This window comes from Martes martes (genome assembly GCF_963455335.1).
Source record: "Martes martes genome assembly, chromosome: 3".
Taxonomy (NCBI): domain Eukaryota; kingdom Metazoa; phylum Chordata; class Mammalia; order Carnivora; family Mustelidae; genus Martes; species Martes martes.
This window is the reverse complement of record NC_137890.1, coordinates 53,552,976-53,568,495: the sequence shown is the minus strand read 5'-3', so window position 1 is coordinate 53,568,495 and position 15,520 is coordinate 53,552,976. Positions and strand designations below refer to the sequence as shown.

Sequence of the window (15,520 nt, the reverse complement as noted above, 5' to 3'; positions counted from 1 at the left end):
TTGGCTCAGGTCATGATCCCAGGGTCCTGGGATTGAGCCCCGAGTTGGGCTCTCTGCTTGGCGAGGAGCCTGCTTCCTCCTCTCTCTCTGCCTGCCTCTCTGCCTACTTGTGATCTCTGTCTGTCAAACAAATAAATAAAATCTCAGAAAAAAAAATTAAAAAATTAAAAAAAGATGTGAACCAGTTGCAATAAGTAGAGCTTTATCAGAGACATCCCCTTTTAGATGTTTAATAGCTAAGATCCTGTTTGGACCACTCTGAATTCTTGTCTCCATCAATCATTTCTATCTCCTGTTTATTCCCACTTGTCTCCTCTAATGGAACTGGAAAACCAAGAAAATGTTTGCCTGGTGAATAACATTTTAGTAAAATTCACACACACACACTAAAAGCCATTAAGAAGGGGGTTTAATTTGGGGCACCTGGTTGGCTCAGTTGGCTAAGGGTCTGCTTTCGGCTTAGGTCATGATCCCAGAGTCCTGGATCAAGTCCCCCGTCTGGCTTCCTGCCCAGAGGGGAGCCTGCTTCTTCCTCTCCTCCCTGCTTGTGTTCTCTCTCACTATCGGTTTCTCTCTCAAATAAATAAAATCTTTTTTTAAAGGGAGTTTAATTTATTCATTTTTTAAAGATTTTATTTATTTATTTGTCAGAGAGAGAGAGAGAGCGCTAGCACAAGCAGGCAGAGTAGCAGAGGCAGAGAGAGAAGCAGGCTCCCCGCTGAGCAAGGAGTCTGATGTGGGACTCAATCCCAGAATCCTGGGATCATGACCTGAGCCGAAGGCAGGGGCTTAACCAATTGAGCCACCCAGGTCCCTGGATTTATTAATTTTTTTTAATTTTGGGAGAGGAATTACAGCATTTTTCTGATGGGAAGTGAAAAAGGAAGTAAAAAGTGCTTAATCTTCATTTACTCACTTTCAATATGAGTTTATTTAGATGCTAAAGGATTGAGATTTAACTTTCTATTGTATGCATCCCTCCATTCATTCATTAGGGAAGAACTAGTGTAGGTGTGGGAGCACCGGCTTCAGCTTTGAGGACCAAGGCACTTGGGTCCACATTCTTTTTTTAATTTAATTTTTATTTTTTAGTTTTTTTAAAATAAACATATAATGTATTATTAGCCCCAGGGGTACAGGTCTGTGAATTGCCAGGTTTACACACTTCACAGCACTCACCATATCACATACCCTCCCCAATGTCCATAACCCCACCACCCTCTCCCTCCCTCCTCCCCCCACCACCCTCAGTTTGTTTTGTGACATTAAGAGTCTCTTCTGGTTTGTCTTCTTCCCGATCCCATCTTGTTTCATTTATTCTTTTCCTACCCCCCAAACCCCCCATGTTGCATCTCTACTTCCTCATATCAGGGAGATCATATGATCGTTGTCTTTCTCTGATTGACTTATTTCGCTAAGCATAATATTGGGTCCACATTCTGATTCTGCCATTACTTGTCTCTGAACATCAACAGGGTGCTTAACTACTTTATGCCTCAGTTTCCTCATTATTTAAAATGAGATAATTCCAACCTCTGAGGGTTTCTTTGTATTTTTGTGTATGTATGAATAAAAAGTAAGGTTATGCCTGGCGGAAAGGAAATGTCCTTGGGTGCTGATAGCCTTGAATTCATTTAATAAATGTTTATTGATCAACTACCATGCTGTCATCCTGAAGTGGAGTGTTTGTACCTTGAAAAAATACACTGATTTAAAACACCTACTTACATATAAATATAAATATAAATAGAGATTTTTAAGGCAATCTTTTAAAATTTTAAATGATTTATGAGAATCTCTAATAGACTCTAAGGCAAAAGCTGTGTTCTTGACTATATTTGGATTTAAGTAATTATAAGTGCTAATTCATATCAGCTCTCCCAGTTATTTTTAGTTGGTGATTTTCTCTTGGCCCTAAATATCATAAGCCATCTACACAGATTTAAAGAGAAAGAAGCTCATATATACTTCAAATCCAAAGTAACAAATTTCCCTTTCAATATTTTGCTTTTTTTGGTAAGTATCTCACAACTGACTTCTATGATATCCAGATAAATAAAAGATAAAAGCGTGGGTTTTTCTGGAAGGGGGATTTCACCTGACTTTACTCAATTCTGGGCAATAGGCTCTTGTTCGAGAGAGCAACACAGGGTTACTTCACTCAGAGGCCAGTCTATAATCATGCCTGAAAGTGGCCCTTTTGCTTGATGCTGTTTACAGGCAATAAAAAGATACTCTGAAAATGAGCCTATAATGTGGAATTCTGCTATACAGTTAAATTTACATAAGATGAACTGAATTCGTATATAAATGAACATATTTGTAGCCTACTTTATACTAAGAACTGAAGAGACTTAAAGATGAGCAACAATAATAGCAAACACATGTAATGCTTAGTATGTGGAAGTGTGTTATATATATTCTCTTTCAGACCTCACAACAACCCTGTAAGAGGATCTCCAGCCCTGGATATTTAATTAAAAATTGAGGAACAAGTAACTACTCAACAGAAGATAAGCCCTAATGTAGCTTAGAGTCTAATCGATGGGGCAGACAGTGATTAGGTAATTAGGGAGTGACTCTTCATCTGCCCTACAAGGAGAAGCCAGGGTCGGAGCTAGCCTTGGGAGCAGAAGTCTTCCAAGAAGTGATGTTCGAGCTGCAGTCTACAGGATAGTTAGGAGCTGTGTGGTTTTTTTGCTGACCGTCATACATTATTCCAGCACCAACCGACTTCAGTGCAGTTCTGACACTACACAGAGTTAGCACAGACCCTGTGGGTTAGGGCCCAGTCTCACAAGACTGCCCCTGTTTCAGACACCAGCCACAAATGGGGGTCCCCAGACTACCTGCACTTCTGCCCGGCTGACTGTAGATGTGAGTGTTTCCATGACCTCTCCTCCCCCAGTTTGATAATTTACTAGAATGAATCACAGAAATCATGGAAACTGCTCTACTTATGATTACAGGTTTATTATAAAGGGTACAGCTTAGGAACAGCCAAGTGGAAGAGATGCACAGGGCAAGATATTGGGGTGGGGTGTTGCACAGAACTGCCATACCCTGTCTGGGTGGGCCACCCTCTCAGCACTTTGATGTGCTCACCAATACTCAGTTCTTATTCAAGAATATTTATTCTTGCTCAATTACACAGGCATAATTGATTAAAGCCCTGGCCACTGAGTTCTTCATTGAACTCGGTCTCTAGCTCCTCTCCCCCCTTCCCCAGAGGTATTAGAAGGGCAGACCTGAAAGATCTAACCCTTTAATCATAGGGCTGGTTTTTCTGGCAAACAGCTTGGATCCTGAAGCATTCTGGGGTTATCTCATTAACATACAATCAACACTCTTATCACTTGGAATCCCAAGGATTTTTGGATTTCTGTGCCCCGAACCAGGGACAAAGAATAAGTTTTTATATTTTATTATACCATAGATGTTTATATAGCCTCTGTGGCGGCCAGGGCTATCCCAGATCTCCTTCAAAAGAACTTACTTGGGAAGCTCAGTCCACTGACAGCCGTAGCGGTAAGCCGTTTGTCCGTTATACCCTTTGTTCTGAGAGCACACTGATTCTGCATTCTTCCAGCCAGTGTCTGAACATTCCAGGGTACTAGTGTCAGCCCATTCCTGGCCCAGGTGAAACTTCTCTATTGGGCAACTCTCACCAGAAAGCTCCCCATTGAACTATCTTAAGATTTCCTCAGAGCTGTACAGTGGTCTGAGGCTTTTCCCACTCAATCACCCTCCCCTCTCTGCTTTCATAGGTATCAAATCTGCTCTTGTTCTTAAGGCTTTCACAGCCTACCCCTGCTCTTTCCCCTTTGGTCCTTCACAAGCATTCTTTCCAAGAAACCTCTTACATATCTAATTCTGTCTTGATGTCTTCGTTTCGGAGGACCTAAACCAACACAGCCTCTTAGATATACCATATCCCCGATTACAACAGCTTAGACACTGCATCTGTTGAAGTGCTGTATAATTGTACTGGGGAAACCCACTCCTTCTTATTTCCTCCTTTTGGGACTCCAGTTTCCTCATTTCCTTCCTCAAACTTCGAAACTTTTCCCAGTTCGCTGTACTCCAGGGAAGGGAATAACCCGGGTAACTGATACTTTTCTTTCCCTTCATCCTTGAAGTCTCACGGGACAGTGAAGGGAGAATAAAGTATGGCTTGGTAAGACCCGTTATTAATGGCCAATTCCTGGTTTCTCTCTCTCTTCCTCTTTAACAGCACATGTTACATTAGTATTAAGTAATTTGTAAATAGAAGGTGGGATATGAAGTGGAATATATGATAACACCATCATTAAGTTATAGGGATCAGTTTTCATGAACATCACTATCTAATAATTGTTGAGTATATTCTGAATCCTGAAGTAAAAATGTCTTCTGTCCAAGACAGATCATCAAAACTTCTTACGTCATTCTTGACTCACCTCATTTCAATCCGAACTAGCCACATAAAAATAGTCTTAAATTAAGTGCAAGTTTTTACAAACTTATGAGAGCCTATAAGAACTGCTTTCACTATTTCTTCTTCACTGCTGTGCCACAGATTTCTCTGCTGCATCCTCACATGAGTGTGAGAAAATAAGCTTTTGCCTATAGATGTTAAATGGCATGAAACATTGGGCTATTACTCCTCCCTGGGGATGGCGAGCTAAATAATGATGAAATTCCTTTTAGTGCTATGAAATAATAGTACACAAGAAGAGAAAATCTATGATTGATTCTGATGGATAATCTTGACAGCTTAATATACATGGCTATTTATTAGATGACTATAACTCAATCTTCAGACAAGATGCATAAGCATTCAGAAAGTTTGTAAAACAACAGATAGTGTTTAACTCTTAATGATAATTATATGGCTCGAGAAGCTTGTTAGGTGTCTCAATGATTACTGTATTCTCCTAGCAACCTAATCGGTAGAACTCTGCCTATTTGACTTATTTTTGAAATGAAAAATGTGGTAGAGCATGTGAATACTATAGTTATCTTAAAGTAAATTACTTGTGACCTAGAATAGTCAAACTGGGTACCCAGAGAGAATAAAACCAAAGTAACAATCAATAGCTTGAACTCCTACATCTTGGACTCTTAACCATGTGCTAGACCTCATACTACACATGTCATATAATTCCTTTTTCTCGTCACAATAAACACTTTGCCACTTTACAGATAAAGAAACTGAGTCTTGTTAGATTAAATGACTTCCTAAGGTCTCATGGCTTTTTTTTTTTTTTTTAATGATAGAACCAGCACTCCAACCTGAGTCTATCCAGCAAAGTCTTGATTCTGAACATGAGATGGAGTTGGAGGAGGAAGTGGTGTACATCTGGCTAAGTTCCCATCAATCGTCATATTTTCACATCAAGAAAATAGAAATTCCATAGGCTAAAGGGAGTGATACTATAGAAACAGTAATGTGACGTTTACAGCTTTAAAAGTCTTTGGATAGAGAAGTCATTTATAAGAGTCCAGTTTCTGTGGGGACTCTCTTGTCTCTGCTGCTTTTCTTTTCTTTCTTTCTTTTTTTTTTTTAAGATTTTATTTATTTATTTGACAGAGAGAGACGCAGCAAGACAGGGAACACAAGCAGGGGGAGTGGGAGAGGGAGAAGCAGGCTTCCCGCTGAGCAAGGATCCCGATGCGGGACTCAATCCCAGGATCCTGGGATCAGGACCTGAGCCAAAGGCAGCGTCTTAATGACTGAGCCACCCAGGCACCCCTCTGCTGCTTTCCTTAAACAACAGTTTGGCGGGCTTGCATTCAGACAATTCTCTCATCATCCCTGGTTATGAGCAACCTAAACAAATCCTGCCTTCTGGTGGTCTTTCAGACTTCTGAACATAGGCCAGAGTAAGCAATTCATTTGATATTCATGATCTAGGACATGTGTGGGTCTGTATGAGCTTATATACAGGTGAAAGAAAATTCACAACTCTCACCCTTACTGTATGTGATGCATGCTGACATTTTCTACTCTCGTTCATTAAAAATAAACCCATTATATTGGTTTTATGACCTGTTAGTGGGTTACCTGTGTGGTGTGAAAACATATAGTTCTGTGCATGGCGGAAGAGATTGCTGAAGTGGATGGAAAGAAAAGACATTTTGGTTCGCTTAGATCCAATTTACCTTCCTGTTTATACAGGAGGATAGAAATTATGGTTCTGTTTAGAATGAATTTCCAACTTTTCTGCAGTAGAGTTCACTCCCCCGTATGGAATGCATTTGCAGTCTGCCAAGTCTTAGGGAGCAATGATTTTTGCTCAAATACAATATCAAAAACGAGTGGGCATTTCTCAAAAAGTCTTTGACAGCTGAAACAGTGAAACAATAAATCAACAGGATGATGAAAGCATGAAAACACATAATACCTATAATAATCAGTAGAAGCATAGCAGAAATGAGAAAAAAGAAACTTAGTTCAATTACACAGTAAGGTTATTTAATTCAAAGTCAGTAGAGTGCTATAAGGTTATACATATTGTTAAGGTTAATTGCATCTATTCAGAGTCTATTTGAATCTGAAACAAAAGCTTAACAGGAAAAAAATCATCAAAGGGAGAAGACTGCATTTGAAGGGTGTTCTGTATCAGAGAATCAGCTAATGATGATCTTCCTTTGTTCTGTAATGTTTGTAATTTCTCCCCCAAATATGAACACTTAAAAGGCAATCCATATAGAAAAATTAAAGGCATTTATCATCATTAAAACTCAAGGGCTAGTATGGCCCAGTGTTTGTTTTGGGGTGCCTTCGTGGCTCAGTGGGTTAAGCCTCTGCCTTCGGCTCTGGCTTAGGTCATGATCCCAGGGTCCTGGGATCAAACCCCACATTGGACTCTCTGCTCAGCAGGGAGCCTGCTTCCCCCTCTCTCTCTGCCTGTCTCTCTGGCTACTTGTGATCTCTCTCTGTCAAATAAATAAATAAAATCTTAAAAAAAACCAAAAACCAAAACAAAACCTCAAGGGCTAGTATGGCCCAGTGTTTGTTTTACTGTGGCATCAGAGAATGGAAATCCTGAGCTACCTAATCTCTTGTAAGAAAATCTGAGCCCCTGCTTGAAGTCTTTATATTAAATATTTCCTCATTAAAAAAAATCTTTGGAATATTTCCCCCTGATTGTAAAAGTAAAGTTATATCTGCTTGTTATAAAAACTGAAACATTACAAAAGTAATATAGACAGTAAAAGTCCCCTGCGATTATAATCCTTAGAAATGAACACTTCAAAAAGTTTGCTATGAAGATATCTTTATATTTAAAATGTTAAGTTGTGATCTTTGATTCTTTATGCCAAGTAGAAAGTCTAAGGGCCATTATGCTTTTTGATTTCTATTGCCAATAGAAGGTGACAGGCAGGAGAAGGTATGTTCATATTATAAAGAGATTATTATAATAAACATTATATATAATATTTTATAATATGTGTTATAAAACATTTAAGAATTATATAAATATATAATATGTATTACACATATTTTTATATATAAGATTATTTCATATATATATAAAGAAATTTATTATAAGACTATAAGGTATTGGGTCCCATAATTATGAAGTCTGAGAAGTCCCATCATCTCTCATCTGCAAGCTGGAGACCTAGGAAAGCCAGTGTGTAGCTCCAAATCCTAAAAGCAGTAGAGCCTATGGTGTACATTCCCTTCTAAGTGTGAAGGCCCAAGGACCAGGAGTACCAAGGGCAGAAGATCGATGTCTCAGCTCAGCCAATCAGGTCAAGACTGGTTTCAACCTTCCTCTGCCTTCCTTGTTCTGTTGAGACCCTCAGTGGATTGCATGATGCCCACCCACAACAGGAAGGGCCACTTGCTTTACTCAGACCATGGATTCCAATGCTTCCCTTTTTCTGAAACATTCCCACAGATGCACCCAGAAATCACCTTTAGCTAGATACCAGGGTATTCTGTTGGTAGGGCAAGCTGACAGAGAAAATCAACCACCACACCTGGACTCTTTAGAAATGTTAGTCACGAAAGGCAGGAAAAAGTCAAGGAAATGATCCTGGATCACTGGAGTCTATAGAGACCTGTCAAACAACAGGCATTGTGATCTGTGATTGGATGCGGTGGAGGGTAGGGAAGAATATTCTGAACAATGGAACAACTTAGAAATTTGAATATAGGGGCACCTGGGTGGCTCAGTGGGTTAAAGCCTCTGCCTTCCGCTCAGGTCATGATCCCAGGATCCTGGGAATCAAGCCCCGCATCAGGCTCTCTGCTCCGCAGGGAGCCTGCTTCCTCCTCTCTCTCTGCCTGCCCCTCTGCCTGATTGTAATCTCTGTCTGTCAAATAAATAAATAAAATCTTAAAAAAAAAAAGAAATTTGAATATAGAGTAAATATTATATTAATAGTAATTCCCTTAGGTGTGATAGTTTTTTTGTTTTTGGGTTTTTTTTATTTGTTTGTTTGGTTTTTTTTGTTTGTTTGTTTGTTTTTTAACCTGTAAGTAGGGGAATGTTTTTGTTCTTAGGAGATACATGCTGAGGTATTCAGGGTTATGTTACTGACTCTGCAGCTTACTTTCATATGATTCAGAAAAAAATAAAGACAAGGAAAGTGAAAGAAATATGGCCAACCATGAGCAATTGGTAAAGATAGGTAAATAGTATATGAGTTTTCATTTTATTAATATTTGAATTTTACTTGTAGGCTTAAAATTTAAGATAAAAAATTGGGGAAAAAGTAATTTCAGGCCATATTCTAAAGTTCATTATGCCTCTCTCTTTTTTTCCTTTATTTTTTTGGAATCTGGAGAAATTAAAAGGAAGTTTGTCATGGAGATGTGTGCTTAAGATATGTACAGTTTGTCCTAAGTATATTATAGCTCAATAAATAATTTAGGGAAAAAACCTGGGCTCAGGTAAAAGTCCATGCTGTCTTTTACAGAAGACTATTTGCTAATCTTTAATGAGCTATTTATCAACAACACTTTGTTTCATGCAGTGGTTCTTATTACTCCTAAGACACAGATCAAAGAAAAGAATCAGGAACTAGGATACAGATGTTAGAGACAAACGTGAGAACCAGGGTTGTAAAAAGACAATTAGAAAAACTAAATCGCGTACATTGTGGAAGATGGAGCAAAGAAGAAATTCAGTCACACCATGAAAAAGGAGATGTACTGTGATTTAGGGTTAGGTTATATTACATATGGTGAAAGAGGGATCATATATATGTTATACATAATTCTTATATTACAATTACATATAATAGGTTATCTTAAGCATAGATGGATTTATTTGTTTCTCACCTATGAAATAAGTCTGAAGGTAGTTAGTCTAGGGTTGATAAAAATAGCAGGCAACCATAATAGAACATTTATCATCTAGCATTCTTCTAAGGACTTTATATCTGTACTCTAAGACATACATAGCAGTTATCCCCATTTCACAGGTGAAAAATAGAAAAACTTATTAGTAAGTTGCTCAAAGTTATAGTTAGAAAGTAAAAGAATTAAGGTTTAAAACCAGGCAGCTTGGTGGGGCGCCTGGGTGGCTCAGTGGGTTAAGCCTCTGCCTTTGGCTCCAGTCATAATCTTGGCATTCTGGGATTGAGCCCAGGATCGTGCTCTCTGCTCAGCAGGGAGCCTGCTTCCCACTCTCTCTTTGCTTGCCTCTCTGTCTACTTGTGATCTCATTCTTTGTCAAATAAATAAATAAAATCGTAAAAAAAATAAATAAATAAAACCAGGCAGCTTGGTAACAGATTACCACTAATACAGTGGTTTTATAGTCACAGGGCACCAGATTGCTTTTGTCCTTCTGTTCTGCCATTTCTGATGCATGTCTTCTGCATTCAGTGCCTCATTGACCAAGATAGCTGCGTCAGCATCAGCTACCACTTCAGTCTTCCAGGACGCAGAATGCAACAGAAAAGCCATTTCCTGTTTGTCTCCATTTGAGGGAGATTCCCTAGAAGTCCTTCTCAATAGCTTCCACTTACATTTCAATTTCCCAAACTTAATAACAGGGTCATACCTAGCTATAAAAAAGGTTGTGGATGATAGTCTTTTGATTGGGTGCATTGTCAATCTGAATAGTATAAAGGTGCCATTAGAAGGAGAAGGTAAAAATGAATGGTTGGGTAGAACCAGCATCTTTCCTAGTTTGAGAATTGAGAGTCAAAAATAAGAGCAGACATTAATCATTCATCAAACTGTTTCTGGGATTTCAGAAATGCAAATGGGATATGTAAGGAAGAAAAATTTAAATATAGTCCACATTACTGTTCAGAGTATTGATTTTAGAGGACTATTAGAGTTACCTTCTGGATAATATTGTGTGCAAAGCTTTATTTTTATGCTTTGTATTTCCTGCAGGATTATTTGTAATAGTGAACAACTGAAACAACTGAAATAGTTAAGTGAGAGGTTGTGTTATGCTGCATCCATGTTGTGAAGTATTACGTAGCCATTTAAAATTAAGCTTGTTACATGAATAGTTGGGAAAACCATTTATAACTGAAGACATAAAATTTGACTTAAGATATGATTGCAGCTGTGTAGTAATAGGTACAGAATATAGATTGAACTGAAATTCACTCAAATAGAAGTAATTGGGGGTAGATCAGTTGGTTAAGTATCTGCCTTCAGCTCAGGTCATGATCCCAGGGTCCTGGATCCTGGCAGGATCAAGCCTGCCTCAGGATCCCTGCTCTGCGGGGAGCCTGCTTCTCCCTCTCCCTCTCCCTCTGCCTGCTGCTGCCCCTGCTTGGCTTTCTCTCTGTCAAATAAATAAATAAAATCTTAAAAAAAAAAAAAAAAAAACAACCACACACACCAAAAAACAGCAATTGTGATCTCTGAGGGGCAGGATTATGAGTGACTTTTCAATATTTAAAAATATATTTTTGTACATTTTCATCTATAAGCATGTTTCTTTCAGAATCAAATAAAAAATGAATTTTTAAAAATGTTCTATGCAGAAATTTAGATATAAATCCCTCATGTCTTGCATTTCTGGTTTTGTCTTTTAAGTTATGGATAATCTTGAGGAGCAGTGCTTAAGACACGGGGACATAACCAGATCTTAGTCTATTAATAATAATAATAGAAAATGTACAACCATTTGGTAAATATGCAAATGCAAATTTCCTTATCACAAAGCCATTCTTAAAAGAGCATTTATCCTGAATATTCTCTTGTTGGAAAAGACAGCCCTGCTTGGGCCTCTTCCACCCTTATATGTCTTCAGGGGTGTGCCAAGGCAGCACACCAGACCATTTTTTCATGTGGACTATTCCTCAAGGTTGCTACGTAGCTGGGAATGTTGAGAGATGAGGTAAGCTTTCCCCAGAACGGAAGCCAGTCTTGCTTACTGTCTGTTGTAAAAATGGTGGATTGCTCTGCTGTGTTCCTCACCTGCCATGCAAACACGCTGCATGTGCAGCATCTGTCGTGTTGCCCCCAAAAGAGTTGGAGCCAGAGAGAACAGACATAAATACGCTGATGCTCAGGCTCTGTGTTGTGGCATGAGTAATAAAATCTTACTAGCCTCTGACCCAGGAATCTCATGTCTTTTGCCAGCATCTGTGAATAGTAATACTAATAGTAATATAGTGATATATACTAATAGTAATACTAGTGAGTAATAGCTCACTAGTAGGCTAAGGTTAGCTTGTTAGGTTAAGATTAGTTTGGAAGTAGGCTCAAAAGAAATCCCAGATCTGATATCTCTATGTTCTGAAAATAGGTATTCCTTGTGGTTATTTTTACTGAGGAAGCAACTTTATGCATTTTTGCTTGTATACCTAACAATTGGTCCCCACCCATCTCTACTCCCATCATTGGTTTTTGGCCTTTTAAAGATGGTCTCCATAATACTATGTTTCATATATATTTTTTGTATCCTTAGATGAATCTTTCTTGCTATCCTCATAGCTTTTATCATTTATGTGTATAGATAGTGTTTTACATGATGAAGTGTGACATCTTTAAGGTCTACCCTATATGGTTGTGCAGGCTGGTAACCATACAAACTTGCCTGGCTAAGGTAATAATTTGGAGCTGAAATATATACCAAACGGTGTGGCCTAGTGTATGGTTACCTCCACCTGAATTCTAATTTGCATAAATTTACCACATCTCATTAAGTCATGAGCCTACATAGGAGTGCTGGGATGGATAGATGTGTGCATGTATATACCTCTTTTGACTTTCCATGAAGTTATCCTATGAACAAAGGTGCTGATGACCTGTGATCTCTTGTTTATCTTTTCCACTGGGTGTCTGTTCAGCCCTCTGGGGATCTACTGAACTGTCCAACAGAAGCTGTGAATTAAAAACTGACCTGCTTTACATCAGCCTCTTGGATGTGTACACAATGTTTTGGGCTCTGCAGGTTCTGAGACCAAAGAATTCATGAGCCCTTCTACACTGGAGTTGTGGAGTGCTGGATCAGGGTTGGTGGAACAGGTTTAGTGGTTAAGGATGATTTGCTCAGCCTGATCTTGTCTGTTTTTGTTTTTCTAGGAAATGTGGTCTATTTAAAAAAGAACTTTTGGCAACCTGAATGGCTCAAAAGTTTTGACTCATTTTGGCTAAAAACAGTAAACTTCAGATGCTCATATTAAGGTCATAAGACAAAAACCAGTGTGGAAAGACATAGCTAGAAAATAATTCTCTATCCAGTGCTTTTGATTAACCAAAAAAATCCTTGTTTTTTCAAGTTCATGCAAGGTTAAGATTTTCTTGGACTATGAAAATCTGAAACTAATTTTTTTTGTAAGATGGTAGACTACATGTCTATAATTCTGCCTGGAAAAATCTGTTTGTTACTTAATCTACCTCTTTCTGAATTTTTGCTCTTGACTATGTTTCTTTTTCAGTCAAACCAGTGTTGTTCCTAATTAGAAATTTAAATTACATCTGCTGTAGTTTGTACACACCAGGGGATATATTTATGTAATACTTTTAGCCAGCCAAGATATTTTTCATAACTTCAGCATAACATTTTTTCATAGAGTGCTTATTGATGAGACGTTATAAAAATTGTGCAAGAATGGACACAAGAGAAGCAGTTGTGTAGCTCAGGAGAGACCTCACAGGAAAAACATTCCTTAAATGTATTTTTCATATATATATATATAGATAGATATAGATACACACACACACACACACACACACACGTATATATATATATACACACACACGTATATATATATGTTTTCATATATATATATTATTGTGCAGGAACACATTTCCTCTTTGTCTTGCGCTATTCTTTATATGTTCTCTCAGTATTTCTCATGGATGTGTGCTATTGGAAAATGAAAATAATCTTACAAATTGTGATATTTCATTAAATTTCAATGAGGTAATTAAGGAAACTAATTTTCAAAGATATACATTTATTTCAGTGACATGAATGTTGCTTTATCAGAAAATGCCCAGAATACTAAATATAGGTAGGTTGGGCTTGTCTAGATCAGCATCTTTGAGAGTCAGATTGTTGAAAGGGAAGACATGCAGGTTAAAACAGCAGAGGCCCTTGCTGTGGGTGGAAACTAATTGGCTGAAAACATGAATAAATTATACTTGTTATTCATGTCAAGAAAAGGCAAGGAGAGAAAGGACGAATATTTGGATCTACCAGGGCGTTACATTCTGACACATGATTAAAGAAAAAAAAAGGTAGATCCTCAGATGTAGGCTCCTCCTTCTAAAGCAAGTAAGAGGAATAGAATCTCCGTTACTTGCTATGCTTTCTTCTGACGATTGTTTCAGATTTGGCATGTTCAGCCAAGAAAGTGTTGCTGAGATGGTTGCTAAGGAATTCTCTAACATGAAACACTTATTACGGGGACCCCTGTCATTGAGCCTGGGGTTATGTTAAAATGCTTTCAATTAAAAGGCTCTGAATTTAGGGTTGGATAATTCTGTCCCTCTTTTCATGGTCCTGCCCTGTGTCTGGGTACTTGTAGGCTATGCGTATTGCAGTAGATTGACTGCAGTTCTTGTCCTAAAACGAGATTCTAGTATGTTGTTATCAGACTTAAACTTATCCAGATTAGATATTGTAGAGTAAGATCTTTTACAAACGGATTGATTTTTCTTTCCAAATCTTTCACAAAATTTGCATACAGGAGGCCTATGGAATTTGGAAAATTCTCTTTGAAGCAGCTGTTAGTAAAGTCCCTCTGAAGAAACACTTCTTTTGCCATTTTGGATCCTGTCTTTTAAACTTCAGCTTGCTATCCTTCTCTGAAAATTTCTACCCTTCTGGGGCCTCTGTGACTCTCCCTGACCTTGGGTCTCTACTTAACATCATCCTACTTTGACACTTCTTTGGGCATTCTTGTGCTGTGCTCCTGTGGCTTCATAAATTGTTCCAAATTAAGGTCTAAGCTCTGTTAAAGTGGTTGCTGTCTGTTTTTTCGTATTTCCCCTCACTCTTCGAAAGCCCCTTAACACAAGTCCATAAATAGGTGCTCAGTTAAATAGATTACTTTGGAAGTCTATCAATAGGGTGGAGATATAAATGATAATCATTACTGTATGCTTTCTGTGTTGAGCTGAAGAGTTAGCTGCAGATGCCCAACACGTCTAAGACAAAAGTCCGGGGTTAGAGTCTAAGCATCATCACTTAATTGACCCCATGACCTTTGGTAGATGATTTAATGTCTATGTCTTTAACAGGGATTTAATCCCTAAGTTCCCTTAAATCCAAATGTTCAAGGATAACTTGATCTAGATATGGTTCTCATAGTGTGGTCCCTAGATCAAGAAGAACATGGACATCACCTGGGAACTGTTAATGCAAGTTCTCAAACCCCACCCCAGACCTCCTGCATCAGGAACTCTGCTCTTCAGCAGAACCCCCCAGGTGATTCTGAGGGATGCTAAAGTTTGAGAATGACTGATCTTTGTAGAGTTGAATCCCTGGAATGGCGAGAAGCTCTATACCATAATGTTAGTGGACACTGAGGATTGTGTAGTCATGTTATGGCTGACGTTTAAATTCAGTATCTTGTGTTTCATCTTTAAGGCTCTGTACAATGGTTCACCCCTGCATCATATTCAAGTGTGCAGCTATTACCCACAGAATTGCAGCTCCCAAGCTCCTATGAAGTGCTGGCAATTGAGAAGTGAAAAATCTTTCTTAGGGTGAACAAAGAATTTGCAGTGGACAAGGGATTCATTTCCAGTAACGGTCTCCTAATTTTGTATTCATAACGTCGTATGCATGTGAGGCTACAAATGCAACGTCTGCTGATATACATTAAGTAATTGGGCATCTTGCAGCCCCATTTGCATGCAAAGGTGGTTTTACACGTCCCCATTTACAAGTCTAAAATTAAAGCCCAGTTTGAAGCAGGCTGAAGTCTTACAGCTAGGAAAATAATGAGATAAGGAAGAAAAGACTTCTGTTAATCAGCACTTCAGCCTCTGCTGTTCAATCTTTGCTAATTTGTCCTTTGAAATTGTACATTCTGTGTTCAAGAGAGAGAATTCTAAGTGTCCAAAAAACAAAAAACAAACAAACAAAACCCT

At 38.4% G+C, this 15,520-nt stretch overlaps 1 protein-coding gene across 2 annotated transcripts in view; it reads left to right on the top strand.

Moving 5' to 3' along the window:
* Positions 1-15,520, top strand: part of EPSTI1 (epithelial stromal interaction 1) — an 85,696-nt gene that overhangs the window by 1,128 nt on the left and 69,048 nt on the right. The gene's annotated exons all lie outside the window — the stretch shown is intronic.